The sequence below is a fragment of the Bubalus kerabau genome, chromosome 1, assembly GCF_029407905.1.
Source record: "Bubalus kerabau isolate K-KA32 ecotype Philippines breed swamp buffalo chromosome 1, PCC_UOA_SB_1v2, whole genome shotgun sequence".
Classification (NCBI taxonomy): Eukaryota; Metazoa; Chordata; class Mammalia; order Artiodactyla; family Bovidae; genus Bubalus; species Bubalus kerabau.
Window position 1 is genome coordinate 239,367,222 of NC_073624.1, and position 24,518 is coordinate 239,391,739.

The window sequence follows — 24,518 nt, forward strand, 5'->3', positions numbered from 1 at the left end:
TTCAGGGTATGTGTTTCTTTCTGAGTTAATTTTGATAATTTATGACTTTAAGGAATTGATCCATTTTAAATTTATGGGTATGGAAGTTTTTTTTTGGTTTCTTTTGCAGTATTCTCTTGTTAATATTATAATGTTGGTAGGTTACATTGTGATAATCCCTCTTTTGTTCCTGATGTTGATATTTTGGGGTTTTCTTTTGGTTAGTAAGGCTAGAGATTTATGATTTTTTAAAATCTTTTCAAAGAATCAACTTTTTATTTCACTGATATTCTCTATCATTTTTCTGTTTGCAATTTCAATAAGTTTTGTTCTCATTTTTATTTCCTTCTTTGGCTCACTTTGAGTACAGTTTACTCGTTTTCTAACTTATTGAAGTGGAGACTTAGATTAATAATTTGAGGTCTTCTTTTCTTATATAAGCATTAAATGCCATTAATTGCCATTTAAATACTGCTTTAGCTACCCATGTTTTGTAGTTTGATATAGTTCAAAATATTTTAAAAGTTTGAGACTTCCACTTTGATCTGTGGGTTATTTTAAAGTGTATTTTCTCGATGCACGATACTGGATGCTTGGGGCTGGTGCACTGGGACGACCCAGAGGGATGGAATGGGGAGGGAGGAGGGAGGAGGGTTCAGGATGGGGAACACATGTATACCTGTGGTGGATTCATTTTGATATTTGGCAAAACTAATACAATTATGTAAAGTTTAAAAATAAAATTAAATTAAATTAAAAAAAAATAAATAAATAAAAGTGTATTTTCTAATTTCCAAAAATTGGAGCATTTTCCAGATATTCTTTCTTTTTTTTTAAAAAATGATTTTTTAGTTTAGTTTTGTTATCTGAGAACATAAGTAGTAGTATTTCTATTCTTTAATTTGTTAAGATTTATTTTATGGTTCCAAATTGGTCTATGTTAGTGAGTGTTCCAGTTGCAACTGAAAAAAAATTGTATTTTGTTTCTTTTGAATATTCTATATAAATGTTAGTTAAATCTTCTGTTCTTGTTTATAATTCCACTTTATTCCTTAGATTAATTTATTAAAGTAGCTACTTCAGATTCTTTTCTGTAGTATTTGTGTGGTACTGTATTTCTCCATCTTTTATTTTTAATCCATTTAGGCCTTTATGTTCAAAGTAGGTTTTTTTGTAGAAATAATGATTTGGGTCTTATTTTTTTTAATCCAATATGGCAATCTCTATCTTTTAATTGCTGTGTTTAGACTATGGACATTTAATGCTATCATTTATATGACTGGGTTAAAATCTATCATTGCTAGCTGTTTTCTATTCTTTCCTTCAGTTCTTTTTTTCCCCCTCCCTTTTTAACACCTTTTCTGTTGTTAATTTAGCATCTTTTAATGATTTCATTTTACCTCCTATGTTGATTGATTTGTTATACTACCTTTTAAAAATAATTTTAGTGGCTACCTGATAGTTTAAACTATACATCTTTCCTTAGAGTCTAGCTTCAAATAATTTCATGAATGACATGAATAACATCATTTCATGCCTTCTACAAGGAACTTATAACAATATATTCCTTCAATCATTTGTGATTTACATATACTATAAATCCACAATGTAGTCCTACTATTTTTACTTGAAAAATTATCTTTTAGAGCAATTGTTAGTAAAAATGATAAAAATGAATTCAATTTTACCTTTGTTCCATTTCTAGCAGTCATCATTTCTTTGTTTAGATCCAAGTTTCAGTCTAATATCATACTTTTTCTGTCTAAGTGAAAGTGTTAGTCACTCAGTAGTGTCTGACTCCTGATGACTGCATGTACTGTAACCCACCAGGCCCCTCTGTCTATGGAATTCTTCAGGCAAGAATACTGGAATGGATAGCTATTCCCTTCTCCAGGTGATCTTTCTGACCCAGGGGTCGAACCTGGGTCTCTTGCATTGCAGGCAGATTCTTTACCATCTGAGCCACCTTTTCTGCTAAACAATGCAATTATTCTTATTTATTGTGGTATAATTGATGATCAGAATATTACATATTTGAAATTTCACAAGGTGAAACATCAGCAAGATGACAGATTAAGAAGTTCAAACACTTGTCTCTTCCATGGAAATAGTTAAAACAACAGATAACTGCAGATTGATTAAAAAAAATAGCTTTGGAAGATCTGAGAACTACAATAAAGAAGAGCAGAAACCTTGGGGATTATGATAACAGAGGATTGCAGCATAGGAATAGGAAACATTTTACCTGCTTCACCCCAACCCACAGTCTAGAGCAGTTCAGTGACAAGAGAGATCCCCTCAGAGGGATTTCATCCTATGGGGAAATGAGAACAGAAGGACCTGCAGAAATCCTTGTCACCTTCATGAACATTTACAGCCTTTGCTACTGAGGATTCCTGCAGTCTTCACTGATGCTGAACTCAACTGATGGAGCTACCTAGAGTCTCTGCCACTGCATCTCCTCCCTGGGGCTAGAGCTGTTGCTATGGTGAAACCTTAGAAGCCTGAGTTGCTGCTTTTCCTTGCTCTCCTTGACTGGCACTACAGTGCCTTGCTACCTAGTGAACTGGAGCTGCCACTAGGCTGTGCCCTACTTCCTGGATCCCAAGTCATGCTTTGACCTTCCATCACTAGGGCTATGCAGTTGGAACTCTTTATCTGCACTGAAGGTCTTGAGTTTAAGATCTGGAACATGCCTTCATCAGGGCTTTAGTGTTGCTGCTCAACACCCTGCTCCTGGGGTCTGAGTCTGGACTTTGACCTGCCGTTCTCTGGGCATGTACCATTGCTGTATCCTGCAGTACTCTCTAAGTCACCTTCATGAGCACCAGAAACCCAGGTCCCAGTTCCATGGGTGATATGCATATGCTTACACCTCAAACACTGGTACCACTAATGTCTTCTGCATCTGTGCTGCAGGCTCCCGATGCCATGGTAAATCCATGTGCCCCTGAGCCCAGGATCCTGGGTCCACTGCCTTTCACCTCATTTGTGAAATTCATCTACATCTCCCATCCCTCCCCACCCCACACATATACACATACCTCATGCTTGGTTAAGATACTTTCCTCTGATAGATCCTTAGTCCTACCCCTTTCTATCAGTGCTAAAGCTCACATACTGTCTTGCTTTCTCTGGATTTCTCGCCTTGAGTCTCACACAGGTGGCCTGACTTCTTCTAAATGTGAAATAACTCTATTGTTTTATCCCTTGCCATACTCTAAAAGGGATCCAAAGGTGTAATTGTACTATTCTGGTGCCCTAAGGCACAGACACTTAGTCTTAGCACTGCTGCTGCTGCTGCTGCTGCTAAGTCGCTTCAGTCGTGTCTGACTCTGCGCGACCCCATAGATGGCAGCCCACCAGGCTCCCTCGTCCCTGGGATTCTCCAGGCAAGAACACTGGAGTGGGTTGCCATTTCCTTCTCCAATGCATGAAGTGAAAAGTGAAAGTGAAGTCACTCAGTCGTGTCCAACTCTTCGCGACCCCATGGACTGCAGCTTACCAAGCTCCTCCGTCCATGGGATTTTCCAAGCAAGAGTACTGGAGTGGGGTGCCATCGCCTTCTCTGGCCTTAGCACTGGAACCAGTTAATTGGGCCCTCAAACAACTCAGTTGAGATCTGAGGCTGGAACACTTCTGCTCTGTGCTCTTGTTTCTCTATCCTTTAGAATTGTCATGTTTCAGGCTTGGAGGAAATCATAAAGACCAAGCATTCAATAGTTATCAACTTTCATTCTTTTGCAACAAAAGGAAGAATAATGTAGACAAGGATAAGAATCTCCCATTGACGCAGGTCAGTTGAGTTTACTCACTACAAAGATAATTTGCTTTGTGGGTATGTGCAATTATCTTCTTTCAGTTCTCTTATTCTTTAGGTAAGAATACTGACATGAGTTACCATTTCCTTCTCCAGGCGATCTTCCTGACCCAGGGATTGAACCCGGCTCTCTTGCTTTGCAGGTGGATTCTTTACCGTCTGAGCCACCAGGGAAGCCTTAGCTATTCTATACCTGTCCAGTAGGTTTTTACTGTAATCAATGAACTGATATAATTTATATATTAAAAAAATTAGTTGCAGATATTGTTCTACATTTGTAGTAACAAATTACCTATGGTGACCACAGCTGTGAATCAGAAAGTAAAGTTGAAAACTTCTGTACCTGGCCTAACCCTTCAACTGACTTTTGAGATCCTATGTTTCTGTCAAATTTATTCATCTTGCACTTGCACACCTCTAGTGGCAGAGGATCTGATTTGCTTCTTCCTAAGGGAACTCCAATAATTAGTAAGCTCAGTCTGGATGGAGCTGAAATATCTCTCTGAAATGTTTCCCCGCCAGTTTTATTGTATATTCTTAGGCCATGTAGGAGGTGTCTGTGAAGAGGTCACGACAGATGGCAGACCTTTGGCTTCTTCCTTGTGGTGTTGGCCAAACCTATGATGGTACCACTAGACTTGATGTAGTCATTCTGGATAACAGGGAATTCTGCTTGATGATTAGGGCTGGTTAGCATTCTTGAAGCAGAGATGAAAGCATTTTGAAGAATGTCCAACCAGGAGAAGCATGTGGAGAAATTGGAGGTGAGGAAAACTCAGAGAAGATGCTCTTTGCCCTCTCTAAATGTCAGTGAATACCAGTCTTACCCAAAGGAGCAGTAGAGTCTAAGAAAGGGAATTTATCTCTGTAGAAATGAATCCTGATCCACAGTATGAGGGCCAATAGAATTATTTTCTGGACACAGCAAGAGTTTATAAATGCAATAAGTGTTCAAGAATCTGTATTTCAGAAAGAGAATAACTGGGTTTGAATCAAAGCTCTGCCATGCCATTTTGTACAGACTGTTCAAGCTTTAACCATTAGCTTCTTCATCTGCATATTTTGGATAATAATAACACTAAGTCATTATGAGATTAAATGTGATAAGTTATGTTATGGGTCACTAAAGGGCATTATTATTTATACTTAAAAATTTACATTCAAGTTAAAAGAGGTAATATTGGTAAAAATTTCAGAGTTAAGATAGCACACTTATTTTTTGGATTAATTTAAAATTTATACAAATTGAAAATCAAACTCATTAAATGGCCTCCCCTACTCTTTTTGTTCCCCTCCTACATGATGTTTAGAAGCAGAGGATAGCTTTGCTAATCTCATCTTGGCAACTCTTTTCAAAGACTGTAGATTACTATGGAAATATTGCATTTAAAACTATGAGCTTAATGATAAGTGCCATCATGACTCTGCTGGTTGTACTTTTCTATTCATGGGCATTCAGATGTATAAGACATTTCTTCTCTGATGGTACATACACAATCTCTGAAGTATCTTGATTCAACTACTTGGATTAGGGATTCTGTGTAGACATAGCCAACATTGTTGCTGGAGGGAAAATAAGAAGAGGCCAATGTGAGAATAACCACAGGTGGCTCAGATGGTAAAGAATCTGTATGCAATGTGGGAGACTCAGGTTCAATATCTAGGTCAGGAAGATCCCCTGGAGAAGGGCATGGCAACCCACTCCAGTATGGCAACTTGCCCAGAGAATTCCATAGACAGAGAAGCCTGGTGGGCTACAGTCCATGGAGTCACAAAGAGTCAGACACGACTGAGCGACTAACACACACAATAAACATATGTTCCAATAAAATACCTGTTCCGTGATATTGTCTTTCAAACTTTAACTGGATGGGCCAAATTGGTGTCTTATTGCTTGATTTAACTGAAGTTGAACATTTTGTCATATATTAATAAGCAAAAGTATTTTTTTATTGTGAAATTTCTGTTCATGTCTTCTGCCCATTTTCTATTGGATTGTATATGTCCTACTTAAATTAGGTTACCTTATTGTTATTGTGTTATTTTTTAACATTATTTGTATTGATTTGTAGAAAATATCTTTACATGTCAAGGAAATGATCACTTTTACATGAAGAATTTTTTATATTTTATATAATTTAAGTAGTGATGGTATCTAAAATATAAATCAGGGAATTATCAATATATCTTTAAGTTCTGGAAAATGATTTCTGTGTGTGTATGTTCATTATATGTGCTTTATTTGCAGTACTCCCAGATCAGTACTAATTTCTAATTAAAATAAAAAAGAAAAAAAACATAAGTTCAGTTTTTATTATTGCTTCTTTCTTTTTTCTTTTTTTTAATTTTATTTTATTTTTAAACTTTACATAATTGTATTAGTTTTGCCAAATATCGAAATGAATCCACCACAGGTATACCTGTGTTCCCCATCCTGAACCCTCCTCCCTCCTCCCTCCCCATACCCTCCCTCTGGGTTGTCCCAGTGCACCAGCCCCAAGCATCCAGTATCGTGCATCAAACCTGGACTGGCGACTTGTTTCATACATGATATTATGCATGTTTCAATGCCATTCTCCCAAATCTCCCCACCCTCTCCCTCTCCCACAGAGTCCATAAGACTGATCTATGTCAGTGACTCTTTTGCTGTCTCGTACACAGGGTTATTGTTACCATCTTTCTAAATTCCATATATATGCGTTAGTATACCGTATTGGTGTTTTTCTTTCTGGCTTACTTCACTCTGTATAATAGGCTCCAGTTTCATCCACCTCATTAGAACTGATTCAAATGTATTCTTTTTAATGGCTGAGTAATACTCCATTGTGTATATGTACCACAGCTTTCTTTTCCATTCATCTGCTGATGGACATCTAGGTTGCTTCCATGTCCTGGCTATTATAAACAGTGCTGCAGTGAACACTGGGGTACACGTGTCTCTTTCCCTTCTGGTTTCCTCAGTGTGTATGCCCAGCAGTGGGATTGCTGGATCATAAGGCAGGTCTATTTCCAGTTTTTTAAGGAATCTCCACACTGTTCTCCATAGTGGCTGTACTAGTTTGCATTCCCACCAACAGTGTAAGAGGGTTCCCTTTTCTCCACACCCTCTCCAGCATTTATTGCTTGTAGACTTTTGGATCGCAGCCATTCTGACTGGTGTGAAATGGTACCTCATAGTGGTTTTGATTTGCATTTCTCTGATAATGAGTGATGTTGAGCATCTTTTCATGTGTTTGTTAGCCATCTGTATGTCTTCTTTGGAGAAATGTCTATTTAGTTCTTTGGCCCATTTTTTGATTGGGTCATTTATTTTTCTGGAGTTGAGCTGCAGGAGTTGCTTGTATATTCTCGAGATTAGTTGTTTGTCACTTGCTTCATTTGCTATTATTTTCTCGCATTCTGAAGGCTGCCTTTTACCTTGCTAATAGTTTCCTTTGTTGTGCAGAAGCTTTTAAGTTTAATTAGGTCCCATTTGTTTATTTTTGCTTTTATTTCCAGTATTCTGGGAAGTGGGTCATAGAGGATTCTGCTGTGATGTATGTCGGAGAGTGTTTTGCCTATGTTCTCCTCTAGAAATTTTATAGTTTCTGGTCTTACGTTGAGATCTTTAATCCATTTTGAGTTTATTTTTGTGTATGGTGTTAGAAAGTGTTCTAGTTTCATTCTTTTGCAAGTGGTTGACCAGTTGTCCCAGCACCACTTGTTAAAGACATTGTCTTTAATCCATTGTATATTCTTGCCTCCTTTGTCAAAGATAAGGTGTCCATATGTGCGTGGATTTATCTCTGGGCTTTCTATTTTGTTCCACTGATCTATATTTCTGTCTTTGTGCCAGTACCATACTGTCTTGATAACTGTGGCTTTGTAGTAGAGCCTGAAGTCAGGTAGGTTGATTCCTCCAGTTCCATTCTTCTTTCTCAAGATCGCTTTGGCTATTTGAGGTTTTTTGTATTTCCATAAAAATTGTGAAATTATTTGTTCTAGCTCTGTGAAGAATACCGTTGGTAGCTTGATAGGGATTGCATTGAATCTTTAAATTGCTTTGGGTAGTATACTCATTTGCACTATATTGATTCTTCCAATCCATGAACATGGTATATTTCTCCATCTGTTAGTGTCCTCTTTGATTTCTTTCACCAGTTTTTTATAGTTTTCTATATATAGGTCTTTAGTTTCTTTAGGTAGATATATTCCTAAGTATTTTATTCTTTCCGTTGCAATGGTGAATGGAATTGTTTCCTTCATTTCTCTTTCTGTTTTCTCATTATTAGTGTATAGGAATGCAAGGGATTTCTGTGTGTTGATTTTATATCCTGCAACTTTACTATAATCATTGATTAGTTCTAGTAATTTTCTGGTGGATTCTTTAGGGTTTTCTATGTAGAGGATCATGTCATCTGCAAATAGTGAGAGTTTTACTTCTTCTTTTCCAATTTGGATTCCTTTTATTTCTTTTTCTGCTCTGATTGCTGTGGCCAAAACTTCCAAAACTATGTTAAATAGTAATGGTGAAAGTGGGCACCCTTGTCTTTTAAAAAAAAGCATCTCTTTCTTAAACTTCATTAACAAAGATGCTTGATACAAGTGCACCACTTTTGTTCTGAGATTCCGTAAGCTTTATTTATTCATTTTAGTCTTAAATATATGTCAAAATGGGTAAGAATTTAGTTAAGAATACCACAGTTTTTATTCTCTGTTTTTTCTTCTAGATAGAGCATTGAGCAGCAATCATATTTTGCTTAAGGAAGTTCACTGCATACACTTGTTCACAAGGTACTGTGCTATGCCCTTATACTGTTTGGATATATCTGAATGTAATTTCTTGTTTCTCTTAGTTTTACCAATAATATCTAGCAATATTTTAAGCTTGGGGTGTTCAATAATGCTTAGTAGTTAAGTAGGAATTGGTGCATTATTAACATTCATCATAGCAGCAATAGTAGTAGAAGTAGTATTTAGAGTTGTTGTTTTTAACATTTCTTCTGTTGGATATAAGAAAAGAGGAAAATATGGTCAGTTTCTTCATCTGGAAAATAGGAACACTAATGGCCTTTCCCCATGAGTTTTTTTTAAGTTTTAAAGAATTAATACATGAAAAAGTTGGCTTAAAGCTCAGCATTCAGAAAACTAAGATCATGGCATCCAGTCCCATCACTTCATGGGAAATAGATGGGGAAACAGTGGAAACAGTGTCAGACTTTATTTTTGGGGGCTCCAGAATCACTGCAGATGGTGATTGTAGCCATGAAATTAAAAGACGCTTACTCCTTGGAAGGAAAGTTATGACCAACCTAGATAGCATATTCAAAAGCAGAGACATTACTTTGCCAACAAAGGTCCATCTAGTCAAGGCTATGGTTTTTCCTGTGGTCATGTATGGATGTGAGAGCTGGACTGTGAAGAAAGCTGAGTGCCGAAGAATTGATGCTTTTGAACTGTGGTGTTGGAGAAGACTCTTGAGAGTCCCTTGGACTGCAAGGAGATCCAACCAGTCCATTCTAAAGGAGATCAGCCCTAGGTGTTCTTTGGAAGGACTGATGCTAAAACTGAAACTCCAGTACTTTGGCCACCTCACGCGAAGAGTTGACTCGTTGGAAAAGACTCTGATGCTGGGAGGGATTGGGGGCAGGAGGAGAAGGGGATGACAGAGGATGAGATGGCTGGATAACATCACTGACTCGATGGACTGAGTCTCAGTGAACTCCAGAAGTTGGTGATGGACAGGGAGGCCTGGCGTGCTGTGGTTCATGGGGTCACAAAGAGTTGGACACGTCTGAGCGACTGAACTGAACCGAACTGAACTAAAAGCACATGGACTCACGTCTAACATATAACAGCTTCTCAACAAAAAATATCTTTTATTATCATGTATCAATATTAAATCCTAATTCAAGAGAAAGCATTTCCACTCAAATTTTCCTGAGCCACTGAGGCACACTAATAGTTCTTCTTTTCTGGAGGCAGTTCTGCTCCCAGAGGTAAGTGTTAGGACTTGAGAAAAGCCCATAGATGTCAGATGTTTGCTCCAGGGTCAAATTTGTCCATGAAAAGGGTATTCTTTCTTCATTCTCAGTAAAACATAGAGTGCTCAGCAATGCTCAAGTCACTCCCTAAATCTACTAAATTAAGTCCTTTTCTAGGAAAATTACCAAGTAGAGGGAGGAAAACAACTGCATGTCATTCAATATTGTGTGTACACTTAGGTCTTTTAGTACATAGAGTTTGATTCTGTGCTTAACCAAGGAAGAAATGTGGTTCTTGCTAATGAGTTGAGCACATAGGAATTTGGAGATGTTCATTGTCAACAGTGCTTCCAGGAAGAGTTTCCCCTCCATTGTCGTGGTTCATTATTGGATTATATGATTTTCATTTTTTCCGTCCCCAGCCTTACCACTTTAAATGTTCCATCCTTTGCAATCAAATGCAATTCTTAAGCTTCATTTAGAAGTAACAATAGTGGTGTTCTATGGAATGGAAAAAGAAAAGGAAGACAAAAAATAGAGATGAGATCTAATTTACCAGAACACATCTTAAGAAATGAGAAGAAGATAAACCTGTCCCTTGGAACCCACAACACTCCAGTATAGGGCCTATTGTGGGGAATTCACAGTGGATTGGGGTTTTACAGGCAGATTTCTGGGAAACAGGGTTTTGTTGGAATGGGGAGTCATAGAGCCATGGGCCTGTTGCAAAAATATTTGGGAACCCTGTCTGTTTAACAGCCTCCAAAATACTTCCAAAGGTCACAAATGCTAAAAATAATAGAAACAACTTCCCTGGATTGGGAGCAAGCTCTGCAAAGTGAAGATGGTATAGGACTAAGCCTCTGGATATAGGGGGAAAAAATCAACTTCTCTATAAATCTTGGTTTACTACTATGTTCACTTCTTGCTTTCTGTCTCTGGTCATGCAGACAGGAGGGCACCTGGTTAGGAGTCCAAAGAACTAAGGACTTATTACTACACCATGACCTCATCTATCATCTCTATGAATCTACACTCTTGAAAGTGAAAGTGTTAGTTGCTCCGTCGTGTTTGACCCTCTGTAACCCCAGTGGACTGTAGCCTGCCAGGCTCCTCAGTCCATGGAATTTTCCAGGCAAGAATACTGGAGTAGTTTGCCAATTGACATCCTTAAATGTCCTCTTTTGATGCTATGAGCCTATGATCCTACTTTTCAAGTGCAAGGGCTGAAATCATAGGGTTAAATGTAAGCAAGATCCTTTCTAAGCAAGCCAGGCTGTTTTGATGAATACATTTTTGTGTAAAGTTGTGGACTTTTTGAACACAAAATCATTAATCTTATCATTCTTCCAGCTGCCTCTACCTCCCACACCCACCCGTTTCCCATGCATTTTTAGATTGTTTTAAAATCAGCCTCAGACAAACCAACACAGATTTATAAAATATGATTATTAGACTATATCTTGCATTTTAGGAATTTAGAGCTGCTTAGGCACTCAGGAAATTTCAGGTCCAATTTCTGTATTTTCAGGCAGAGCAGCAAAATGATTTCTACTTGAAGATGAGATATTGCAGCTGTCCTGCTCATAACCCTCGGGCTCTGCCTTCCAGTACACTTTTCCTGACTGCTAGACCCACATCTGCATATCTTTGCCTAAGGACTTTCCCTGGCCTTTTGGAGGTGACTCTGCCCACACACATGGCAGGCCAGAGATGCCTGAGGAATTACTGCCTTATACTCCAGCATCCTTTGGTCAGTGATAGAAAGTATGTATGATATACTGGGAGAAGATAATAGCAAATGAAGCAATTGACAAACAACTAATCTCGAGAATATACAAGCAACTCCTGCAGCTCAACTCCAGAAAAATAAATGACCCAATCAAAAAATGGGCCAAAGAACTAAATAGACATTTCTCCAAAGAAGACATACAGATGGCTAACAAACACATGAAAAGATGCTCAACATCACTCATTATCAGAGAAATGCAAATCAAAACCACTATGAGGTACCATTTCACACCAGTCAGAATGGCTGCGATCCAAAAGTCTACAAGCAATAAATGCTGGAGAGGGTGTGGAGAAAAGGGAACCCTCTTACACTGTTGGTGGGAATGCAAACTAGTACAGCCACTATGGAGAACAGTGTGGAGATTCCTTAAAAAACTGGAAATAGAACTGCCTTATGATCCAGCAATCCCACTGCTGGGCATACACACTGAGGAAACCAGAAGGGAAAGAGACACGTGTACCCCAGTGTTCACTGCAGCACTGTTTATAATAGCCAGGACATGGAAGCAACCTAGATGTCCATCAGCAGATGAATGGAAAAGAAAGCTGTGGTACATATACACAATGGAGTATTACTCAGCCATTAAAAAGAATACATTTGAATCAGTTCTAATGAGGTGGATGAAACTGGAGCCTATTATACAGAGTGAAGTAAGCCAGAAAGAAAAACACCAATACGGTATACTAACGCATATATGTGGAATTTAGAAAGATGGTAACAATAACCCTGTGTACGAGACAGCAAAAGAGACACTGATGTATAGAACAGTCTTATGGACTCTGTGGGAGAGGGAGAGGGTGGGAAGATTTGGGAGAATGGCATTGAAACATGTAAAATATCATGTGTGAAATGAGTTGCCAGTCCAGGTTCGATGCGCGATACTGGATGCTTGGGGCTGGTGCACTGGGACGACCCAGAGGGATGGAATGGGGAGGGAGGAGGGTGGAGGGTTCAGAATGGGGAACACAGATATACCTGTGGTGGATTCATTTTGATATATGGCAAAACTAATACAATTATGTAAAGTTTAAAAATAAAATTAAAAAAAAAAGAAAAAAAAAGATATCATATATAAGTATCGCAGTTTCATCCCCATCAATTCTCACCTTTGCCTGTTTAAAGTAACTTTGAGGCGCATGTTCTGCACTGGCTCCCAGAGTTACCAACACTGGTAACCTGAATAGTTATCACTTATAATGTATGTAGTGTAATAGTTTCCCCTATACTGGCATCCTTTCATTCCCTGACTTATCTTCCCTATTACCTGGGTTCCCTAGATTACCTTCCAAATATCTGCCATTTGTGCACAAATCCTAACCTCAGGTTCTACTCCTGGGGGAATTCAAAGATGCCTCTGCACCTTGTACATATGTCTACCACGTTTTCCTAGCAGAAGGATTCCTAATGGGTTGCTTTTATTGCTGTGACCCCTGCCAGCTGATAGATTTGTTGATGATTGTCAGTAAGTTTGCATCGTTGCTTGCTCAGGCTTTTGTACAGTCCTAGCATGTTGTAAGATGTGGTACATCTTTGTGGCAATGAATTAAATTGAATTTCCAAGACTTTTTCATTGGTTACGCCAAAGCTGGAAAGAAGTGCCCAGGGCTCTTGAATCCTATGTTTCTTTTCATGCAACAGCATCACCCACACCTTCTGTGATGGACCTCTACTGCTTGTGACCACCCAGCATGCATTCCACCCTAGACAGTTTCAGTCCCCATAGCTAGGGTGTGCCTTCCAGTTCATGTAGTCCTTCCCTCTGACCATAGTGATCTGCTCAGAGATCCAAACTTTTGGAACTGCTGAACTGAGAAGCCTATTCTTTCTCTCTTCTTACTTTCCTTTCTCCCTTCCTCCCTCCCTTTCTCTCTCTCTCTATTTCCTTCTTTTATTCATTCTTTCATTATTACTAGAGCTACTGAACTTATAGGAATGTGAGCCTAGAGCTTGCTGGTGGACTACTTTCTATCCAAAGGAGAGAGCCTGCTCAAAGTAAAATCAATAGAATAAAAGATGGAATGAATAGAGCAAGGGGAGAGAGAGTAGAGAGAGATTGAATCCTAAAGACACTGTCTTAGGTCTTGCATACAGACGTGCTTAAAAGATCTTGAACTTTTCAACTATGTAAGTCAACATATTACCATTTTTGCTTAAGTCAAAATGAGTTTCTTAGAGTTCTTGAGTTTCTTAGAGTTAAACACAAACTTTAGTTAAATTATTGTACCCACTTAGCACCAGACCCTGTTCAGGTACTAGAGATTCAGAGATACAGGTACTTTCACTGCCCACAGAGAATTTGCATATGAATGAATAATTTAAGGAGTAATATTACAACACTTCCCTGGTGGCTCATCTGGTAAAGAGTCTGCCTGCAATGCAGGAGACCTGAGTTTGATCCCTGGGTTGGGAAGATCCCCTGGAGAAGACTATCTGCTCCAGTATTCTGGTCTGGAAAATTCCATGGACTGTATAGTCCATGGGGTCCCAAAGAGTTGGGCACAACTGAGTGACTTTCACACACATTATAACACTAGGTTTTTCATTTTCTTGCTTTCCTTTTTTTGGAGCCACTGTGTTTCTTCTTCTTGTGGCTTTCTCAAGAGACAAAGAAGCTAGGTTATTTTCCTTTCAGTTTCCCCAGTCACAGAGAATTCCTTTCTAGTACTTTTTTTTTTTTAAGAGGCCAGCATATCCTGGTTGTTTGTGCCATGTGATAAATGTCCCCATTGCTTATTAACCTTCAAAATAGGCAGCCCCCACTATTAGGGCTTATGGTCTGTATGAGACAACATAAAAACAAGACACATTCTCCCCCATGCACATTTCAAATGAAATGTAACAGAAGAGAAATAAATAAAAATGGAAAAAAATGCCTTAAATGGTTTATGTTGGAAAATGTTATATGGGCAATAATGGTACTTATATGGGCTTTGGGCAGAGACTTTGATAATGAAGGTTAAATGAGGGAATGTTACAAAAAATGTTCACTGTTCATAAAAATAAATCTCTGGTATGAACCAGAATGAAATCAGCAGAGTTGCAGGCACTGAGAGCAGCTGGGGTGACCTCAGCCTCAGGTTGGTAATAGCCAGACTCGCTGGAACCACACACTCTCACCTCAGCAGGATTCACTTAACTCTCCATCACAAGTACATTGAGTTCCATGGGCCTCAGAGGTGGCTCTTCAGCTGTCACTGAAAAACAAGGACATTGTCCTTTCTAGCATTCTTCCTTTTTAGGTCCTGGCAGGGTTTCCAGGGACCCTGTCTTTCTAGGTTAAGTATCTGTCCAGAGGTTTCAAATGCAAATGTCCAGCAGCAGGTAGTGAATGAGTAAAATGGACTTGAAAGCTGCTGCTGCTGCTAAGTCGCTTCAGTCGTGTCCAACCCTGTGCGACCCCATAGGTGGCAGCCCACCAGGCTCCCCTGTCCCTGGGATTCTCCAGGCAAGAACACTGGAGTGGGTTGCCATTTCCTTCTCCCATGCATGAAACTGAAAAGTGAAAGTGAAGTCGCCCAGTCGTATCTGACTCTTAGCGACCCCATAGACTGCAGCCTACCAGGCTCCTCCGTCCATGGGATTTTCCAGGCAAGAGTACTTGAGTGGGTTGCCATTGCCTTTTCCGGACTTGAAAGGGATAGTAGCAAATTGGAGAAACATGTGCCATATGAAAGGGTCACTATTTAGTTCAGACAGTGGGAATGCCAATTTAGTGGGGTTAAGTCTTTCCTTTTTTCAAGGGGAAAGCTGGAGTTCTCAATTTTATGAATTAAAAAAAATAATTTTCAATATTTGTAACTGATTTTGGTTATATAATAATATATGAATATATTTATATGCATATATATTAATATATGTATATAGATATTTATGGGTGTAGGGGAAGAATATGTGTCTAAGGGGCAAAATTGGCCTACAGCAGCCAGTTTGGAATCTATTATAAGTGAATGCTGAGATTGTAATTATCATTGTTTACTTTCATTGATTTAATAATTCATTGATTATTGCTGTCGAGCTCTCAGATAAAAGTCCTCCAAAATGTCTAGTCCTGGAGGCAAGAGCTTGTATTTGAAACAGTCAGTCATTAGCATGTACTGTGTGCTGGGCATTTGTCTATGAGCTTCACATGGATTATTTCATTATATTCGCCTTACCGTCCAAAAAGAAAGCACCAATGTTGGCCCATTTATAATGAAGGAAACTGAGGTTTCCAGAAATGAAGTATTTGATTGACCACAGTTATTGTATAGGACACCTTTTGTATAGCACCTCTCGTCATCTTGGCCTTGCCACTGTTTCCAGCCAAGGCTACCACTCCACCTCGTGTGCTCTGGCTTCCTTTGACTGCACAAAGATACTAATACATCATGGGGAAGCCCTCTGCCTATGGGGGCAGGAGCTGATGGATAAAGGCTTTTGACCGTGGCTGACAGTTCTGACACACATTCCATAAGACTCCTCAGAAGGCCTTGTGTGAAGTAAGCAGTCACCTGTAGCAGTTAACACTTTCTTGTACTGGTGTTTCCTCCTTTCCTGTTCACCTCCCTGCCCCTTATTTAGGGAATCACATTCCCCCAGTAAACCACCTATACAATCCACATCTTCATTGCAGGCTCTGCTGTTGGGGAAGTCAAGCTAAGATAGTAAGTGGTAAAACTGGAATTAAAATCTAATTTTGACTTGTCTCCAAGTGAATACTGTATCAAATCAGTCTTTATGTGATTCCTTTACCAGGTCCTTTCCAGTCTGGTTGTGAAATAAAGCTTTTGAGTTAAAAAAGGCTCCGAGGGAGGAGGGTTCAGGATGGGGAACACATGTATACCTGTGGCGGATTCATTTTGATATTTGGAAAAACTAATACAATTTTGTAAAGTTTAAAAATAAAATAAAAAAAAAGGCTCCGAAAGGACTCTTGACCAGCAGAAAGGGAGGATGGTAGTGTGAGGTAGTTGGTACACAGAAAATAAATAGGAGAAACAAAGCAAAATGTAATTTTAGTTTATAATACAGTTAATTTTTTGGCACTGCTTATGTGTTTGTCACTGTGCCAAGTACTAAGAAAGGAACGCAGAACTCTGGAAATGAAAACTATGGTGGAAAAGACTTATTTCCAAAGATCTTCAGTGACTTTAGGCAAGAATGTCAATTTCAAATGCCTGCAGGGGCCAAGTGAGACCCTGGAGTTAAACCAGCCTGGTTTTTGTTTGCATATCAAACACAACTGCGTAGTTTTCACTGCTACACAGAATTAGGCTTTAGGTTTTCTCCCATTTTTCTTCCAATACATGGCTGTCCCAGTCTGCTCATTTTCCCATTTTGGATAGACATGAAGGTACAAAAATAGTTTGCTTTCATTAATTAATAAAAATTCAGATACAATTGGTATATAACATTAAGTGTATATAAGGTGAACAGCATTTTGGTTTGATACATTTATGTTTTGCAACATGATTATAATAATGTTAGCTTTAGCTGACACTTCTGTCTCATCACATAACTGTCCCTTTTTTTATTATAACAACAATTAAGACTTAGTCTCTTAGCAATTCTGAAGTTTATAATACAGTATTGTTGACTATACTCACTATTCTGTGCATTAGATCTCCCAAAATTAGGTATCTGCTAGTTTCAAGTTTGTACCCTTAGTTTGTATCCTTTAACACCACCTCCCATTCCCCTACCACCTAGCTCCTGGTAACCACTATGAAAAGTGAAAGTATAGTCGCTCAGTTGTTTCTGACACTGTGACCCCACGGACTATAGCCTACCAGGCTCCTCTGTCCACAGAATTCTTCAGGCAAGAATACTGGAATGGGTGTCCATTCCCTTCCCCAGGAGATCTTCCCGACCCAGGGATCAAACTCAGGTCTTTGCATTGCAGGCAGATTCTTTACTATCTGAGCCACCAAGTAAGTCCCAGTAACCACTATACAATTCTCCATTTTAACTAGTTCAGCTTTTTTTTTTTTTAAGTTGCAAATATAAAAGATATCATGCAATATTTGTCTTTCTATCTGACATCTCACTTAGCATTATACTCTCATGATCCATCCATATTGTTGGCAATGGCAAGGTTTTCTTCTTCCTCATGGCTTTATAATATTCTATATCTCTACCACATCATTTTATCCTTTTCTCTCTTGACACTTAGGTTGTTTCCAAAGCTTGCCTATTATATTATAAATAATGCTGTAATGAACATAGATGTGTATGTATCTCTTTGAGATACTGATTTCAGTTCCTTCAGATGTACACCCAGAAATGGAATTGCTGGATCATATGGTAGTTAATTTTTTTTTTTTTTAGCAACTTCCATCCTCTTTTCTACAATGGCTATACCATTTTACTACCCCACTGAAAGATTCCCTTTTCTCCATATTCTTGTCAACATTTGTTATGTCTTATCTTTTTGATGATAGGCATTCTGACAGGTGTGAGATGATAATCTCATTTTGGTTTTGATTTGCATTTTCCTGATGGTTAGTGATGTCAGGCACCTTACATAGATATATACCTATTGGCCATTTGTATGTCTTCTTTGGTATAATGTCTTTTCATGTTTTTTGCCCATTTAAAAATTGGATTATTTCCTTTTTTTGCCCTTGAGTTGTATGAGTTCTTTATATGTTTTGGGTATTAATACCTTTATCACATACATGGATATTTTCTCCCATTTCATAGGCTACCTTTTCACTTTATTACCAGTTTCCTTTGGGCTTCCCAGGTGGGACAGTGGTAAAGAATCTGCCTGCCAAAGCATTCTTCTGTGCAAAATCCCGTTAGTTTAATGTGGTCTTATTTGTTTCTTTTCCTTTTTTGTTGCCTTTGATATTGTGTCTTGGGCAAGAAATCATTGACAAGACCAATGTTAAGGATCTTTTTCTCTATGTTTTCTCAGACTTTTATGGTTTGGGATCTGACCTTTAAGTCTTTGATCCATTTTGAGTTAATTTTGTCAGTAGTGTAAGACAGCAGTCTAGTTTCATGATGCATGTGGATATCCAGTTTTCCAATGCTATTTACTGAAAAGACTGTCCTTTCTCCATTGCATGCTCTTGGCACACTTTTCATTCGGTTGACATATATGTACAGGTTTATGTCCAGACTCTCGATTGTGTTCCACTAGTCTTTGTGCCTGTGCTTTCCTTACAACTGTAAAGAAAGCAGCCCTTTAAGGTTAATGACAAACAGCAACCAATTCTGCCATCTTGTAAAGGGAATATGATAGAGTCTAGGAATTGGGGAGGCTGGCCCGTCTATCAGCTAGCTATAAGTCGACTCCAGCTGGCTGTCACTGTGTGGGAATGTTTGTTTCCTCATGCCAGATCTCCTAATTGTTCAAGAGTAGTTGGAAACCCAGAAATATTTGTGAAAATCTCTAGATTTTTAAATGTTAACAGCGATTTCAAATTTCTTAAACAACAGGCAAGTCAACCCTGATGGAGCAAACAGAACACATCTGCAAGTTGTATTTTACACACAGGCCACTGGTTTGCACTCTGTGATATAGGCTCAGCCCTCTTTTCCTCTAAAGCCCTTGAGCTGTGCCCTGTTTTCCTGGGAGAGATGCAAGACTGGGAAAAGTAGCATAGGATGTGGGCTGCCATTGAATTTGTCTCTTAGGATTCTCTTCACTTTCTATTTTTAGAGAAAGTAGGTTAAGACTTCTTTGTGTGTGTGTGTGTGTGTGTGTGTGTGTACATGTGTTTTCTAAGGGTTCAGAAATAGACCTAATTTAAGAAAAACACTTATCCTTATCCAATCAAATATGTACGTTGATGTTCTTTAGAAACTATGAAGAGGGCAAGGAAAAACCAATTAACCAAATAAGTGGCTTTTGCTGGTGGATGGTGGTATTTGAACATGTAGGTAGAGGTTTTTTTGTTTTTTTTTTTTTTAAGGGATTCTTAAATCAGGAAGAAAGGAGTGTAGAACTTTCCTTTTTTTTTTTTTTTTCTTTGTGTAAAATTACCATGTCCCCTGGCCAGTTTTCTATTGGCCTTGATGATTAGTTGGCTATTTTAGTAGTTCATTGTCTCATCCTTTAGAAAAAGCTCCTCCTAAATGCGACTCACTATGTCATAACTATATAAAATATTCATTGAGATGGTGCTTTTAATGGATTTGTTTGGAATGAACTCGAGCAGAGGGAGCCATCGCTGATTTGTGGAGCAGCAGGACAGTTTCAGGGCTGTGTCTGCCCCAAGCATTGCTTTGTTCAACAAGGCCCTCCACCTGCCTTCTTTGCCTGCAGGCTGTAATCTGAGAGACGGCACTAAAACCATACTTTTGGGGCTTTTCAAGACTAGGATTTGTATCCATTTTTCATAAAGGTGTTCCAATGTGGTTTTTTTCATATTGTGTTCAATAGAGATCTACTACAGCTTATCTGAATTATACTGGAGTGTTCTTGCCACGTAGGATTTATTGCCTAGAGTGAGTTCTTGAACTCCAGAATTAGACAAATTTAGCTTTGATTCCTGACTCTGTTACCTACTAGTTATGTGACCCTCAGGCAAATATTTTCACATTTCTGAGCTTTAGCTTCCTTATCTTTTTAATCTAGAAAATGCTAGTCCATACTTCACACAGAATTTGAAGCTTGAATGGGGATAGTTTGCAAAGTACATAGTCTAGTGCCTAGGACATATTAGAAACTTACTAACATTGGCCATTATTCTCTAAGTAGTACCATAAATCCAACCGCTGCAGCATATCTGGGACCACTAGAGGTTTGTATGGAGTTTTCTGCTAAACATGCCATATGGTTCTTTTCTTTTACCAAACTTGACAGTAGAGCAGGGATAACTGAGCACCTTGAAACAAACGGAAGAATTGTGGACCAGAGAGGGTAAGGGTAATGATCAAGACTGTCCTGCAAATTAGTGATAAGTCAGATCAGGGAATATAATTGAGTATTTTGACCCCTTTCTCAGCATTAATTACAAACCTTTTAAAAAATCAGATTAGGGGCTTTTCTTTTTTCTTTATTTTTTGCAACCAGAGTACATCTGAATCTGAAATCATGCCATCATGACCTCTACTATTTAATTTATGTGTGTGTACCTCTTTACTTTTTGGTTCTAAGTAGTCACCTTCTTGCCAACCTTTTGTAATATGAAATAAAAAGTCACAAAAATCTTCCCTATCTTAACACAACCAGCCTCAAAACCTGGAGTCTCTAGGCCCAGCCCCAGCACCCAGCAAGCATGCTCTCATTTTATCCTACCCCTTTCCATTCCCTCCTGATACTGAGCACTGTGTATCTGTTAGAAGGAGCTGTAATCCATTTGGGGAATGACCTTGGGCAAATTACTTCACTTTTTGGGTCACAGTTTCTCCATCCTTAAAGTGGAAAAGATGATTAATTTCTTAATAAGGGAATAATAGTTCCCCATAAAGGTATGGAAGGCATCTGACAATGATCTACTTTGCTTGTTGCCTTCTGGGACTGGGTGGGGCTGGGGTTTTATTTTTATAATCTTCAAATTGAAGACACAAATAATTTTCATAAGCTTGCTGAAATAATGAAACGGCTATTTCTCAGGGCAAGGTCCAGTGAAGTGGTAAGGATGGAGCAAACATGGGGGAAATGGGCCAGAGGCAGCCTCAGATATGCTCTTCCTTGGTGTCTCAGTCCTGGGAGGGAAAAGAGGCTCATCAAAATCCTGATTAAGCAGGGATTGCCAACAGCACTCTATCCAGGCAAACAAGAGCTACCCCTCCCCCTTCCCTTTTACTCTTAAAACAAAAATCTATGAAGATTTAATCACATTGCTTTATTTCCAGGACCTAACCTCTGAGTGTTCCTGAGAACATTTCGGTTTGTCTCCAGGCTCTCAAGCTTGTGCCTCAATGGGAATGTGATCCCTTTAGGCTTTTTACTTGAGTGGAAGAAGCAAAGATTGCTTTTTGTTCCCCTTTGACTCTTCTGAATTAACATGAAATTGAAGATGACTGTAGTTAGGGGAAGAGAGAGAGAGAACAATGAGAAGGGAAGTGAGGAAGGAGGCTCAGAAAGCCAGTGCAAAGAGTATGTCTTGGAACCCGAGGGAAGCTCTGTGTTCATCAAGGTGATAGTTTCCTTCCAGGCCATCAGCAGAATGAAAACGGCTCACCCAGCCTCATTTAAATCCTTTCATCTAGGTCTCTGAGGCCCTTCTCTGGGGAATGCTCTTTGGAGTGTGAATTCCTCCAAGCTCATTATCTCAGTGTAAGTGCAGATGCTACCCCCACCTGCCTTTGGTCCTTCTTCCACTGCAACCGCCCTTTCTGGGCTCTAGGACCAAACTGATGCTGGCAATAAGGGTGACTGCATCTTAACTGTGTAATTGACAAACAACGTGGATACTGATGTCTCAGTATTAATTAATGGAATCTGATGTTTGTGGCTGTCATATCAACCAGTGACTTTTTTTTTTTTTTTTTTTCAGAAAAATAATTAAACCATGGGTATGAGTTTGGATCACAGGTAGTGGTTTGGAGGACTTCCCTGGAGGCTCAGTGATAAACAATCTGCTTGCTGATGCAGGAGATGTGGGTTTGATCCTGGGGTCGGGAAGATTCCTGGAGTAGGAAATGGCAGTCCACTCCAGGGTTCTTGCCTGGGAAATCCCATGAACAGAGGAGTCTGAAGGGCTACAGTTCACGGGGTCACAAACGAGTTGGACATGACTTAGCAGCTAAACAACAAGGGGTTTGGAAGTTCTCTATACAAGTCTAAGGGTTTATTGGGATTGGTGAAAGGACCTGCCTCTTTGGTTTAAGTCATGTGTGAGCTTTGTCTAAAACCACAGACTTAGATTCCAGTGCTGATAGAGTGGGGAGGCCCGAGGGGAAGGGGTTTCTGCTGCCTTTCACCCTCATTCCCTCCGCACCTTTGCCACTGGCTTGTTCCTTCCCACTTCCTCCCATGGCTGTCCCTGCTCTGCGCAGGGAAAGTCCACCCATTTGCCTGCTAAAAAGAGGTGTGACATAAATGGTGGCAATAGAACTCCATGAGAAAAATTTTGGTAGAGCATATTGGGATATAGTCACCAGATATTTTATGGTCTGACAGAAAGGCTTGAATTTCAATATTCGGTCCTTCTGAAGTGTCCTTTATTTGCATTTTTGGATCCTTCCTTCTTTTCCTCTTTCTTTCTCCATCTCTTTTCTTGACTCTTCTTTCTTTCCTTGAACAGAAGTCATATTCATTTCAAATTTTTTGAGTAACATTATTTTTGGATTGTGAATGGAAACAATATATACTCATTATAAGAAAATCAGCTAAAGAAGTATGAAAGAATGCCAACTGAGAAGTAATAACATTGAAGTGCTAGTGGTGATAAGCTCTATGCTAAGTGCTTCACATATATGATCTCATTTAATCCTTTCGACAACCATGTGAGAAAGTTACTATTATCACTTGTGTTTTGCAGATGAGAAAACTGAAACAGAGAGGTTACGTAACTTGCCTCAAGTCACATAGCTGGTGAGCAGTAGTGTAGACTTTGAACTTAGGTGGTCTAACTCCAGAGTCTCTTTCCTATCCAATGTGCTCTGTGTTGCTCTGTGATGTTCCAACTACACATCAAGAAAGACAGTGCCAACTGGGGAGACCTCCAGTCACTCAGATTAATCCTCCTTGGGAGCATCTGGTCTGAGGAACTCATCACCCTCCACACTAAGGCTCTCTACTTCTCAGGCTCAGAAGCCTTTCTTTTACAGTGATGAATCAACATTACTAAATTCACAGAAACAGCTGTGGTACTGAGACTATTAATCTCATTAATTTACAAAGAACAAGTCTAGGGAGACTTACATTTACCTATCAGTACATCCTCATTCTACAGTAGAACTGCATGGGAAGCTAACCAACTACTGTTTCCTTGGACTGGGGAGCCTCAAGTCAGTGCATGGGAGTCATTCAGCTAACTCTCAGCTGAGTTATCTTTTCAAAACCACTGTTTTCCTCTTCCCCTACCTCCCTCATTACAGGAGTAATGGAAACCCTAATACACCAGTGCATTAAGCCAAGTCATTGCTCTCCTTTATCCTACAACCCCTCTCCATTCTGATAACACGTCGGTTCTGTAGACTTCTTTCTACCATCAGTTAGGCTACAGTCAAGTCTTTTTGGTCTGGGAGTCATTCTGTCTTGTAAAGTTTGCATATCTCTGCTTATGTCTGCCAACTGTTAATTTAAGCTCAAGTCTTAAAGGGCACATTTAAAAAATTTTATGGAAGTATATTTTACAGATCACGAAATTTTAAAGATAAAATTACACTCTTTTAAAATATACAATTCAGTGGTTTTTATGAAGTTTACCAGGTTGTGCAGCCACTCTCCTAACGCTTTCATCACCCCAGTAAGATCCATCATGCCCATTAACAGTTAATCTCTGTTCCCATCCTGGATTTCATAGAAATGAAATCCTACAGTATGAGGTCTTTGTGTCTGGCTTCTTTCAATTAGCATAATGTTTTGGAAATTGATCCATATGGTAGTGTGTATCATTATGCATTCCTTTTTATTAGTGAATAATGTTTCATTGTATGGGTATGTTATGTTTTATTTATCTATTCATCTGATGAACATTTGAATTGTTTCCATTTTTTAGCTATTATGAATAATGCTGCTGTGAACATGCATGTGCAACTTTTTGTGTGGTCATATGTTTTCATTTCTCTTGGGCAGATATCAATGAGTGGAATTGCTCAGTCATATGGTAGATTTATGCTTAACTTTTTGAGAAACGTCCAAAATATTTCCCAAAGTGGCTACATCAAAGGGCTCTTTTACTGGCCTAATTTCCAAGTTGTTGGCCTATCTGTCATGCTAGCTCCCCAGGGCTGAAAATAAAAGGAATGAAAATGACCCATAATCTCATCCTTATTAACATTTTATTGATACATACAAAATTGTTATTTTATGTATCATACTATATAAATACAAATGTATAAAATTTTATGCACAATAGAG

General features: G+C 39.0%; 1 long non-coding RNA gene across 36 annotated transcripts in view; it reads left to right on the forward strand.

Moving 5' to 3' along the window:
• The window catches only part of LOC129636993 (uncharacterized), a 499,812-nt gene that overhangs the window by 96,320 nt on the left and 378,974 nt on the right, over positions 1-24,518 (forward strand). For 27 of the 36 annotated variants that reach the window (XR_008707270.1, XR_008707263.1, XR_008707260.1 and 24 more), the window contains one exon: positions 8,509-8,572. The exons of 5 other annotated variants lie outside the window; for them this stretch is intronic. This is a non-coding gene — a long non-coding RNA (uncharacterized LOC129636993). Of the gene's footprint in view, positions 1-3,895; positions 3,911-8,508; positions 8,573-11,293; positions 11,762-24,518 lie in introns of those variants that run through there. 4 more of the 36 variants (XR_008707297.1, XR_008707300.1, XR_008707322.1 and 1 more) reach the window with 2 other exon arrangements.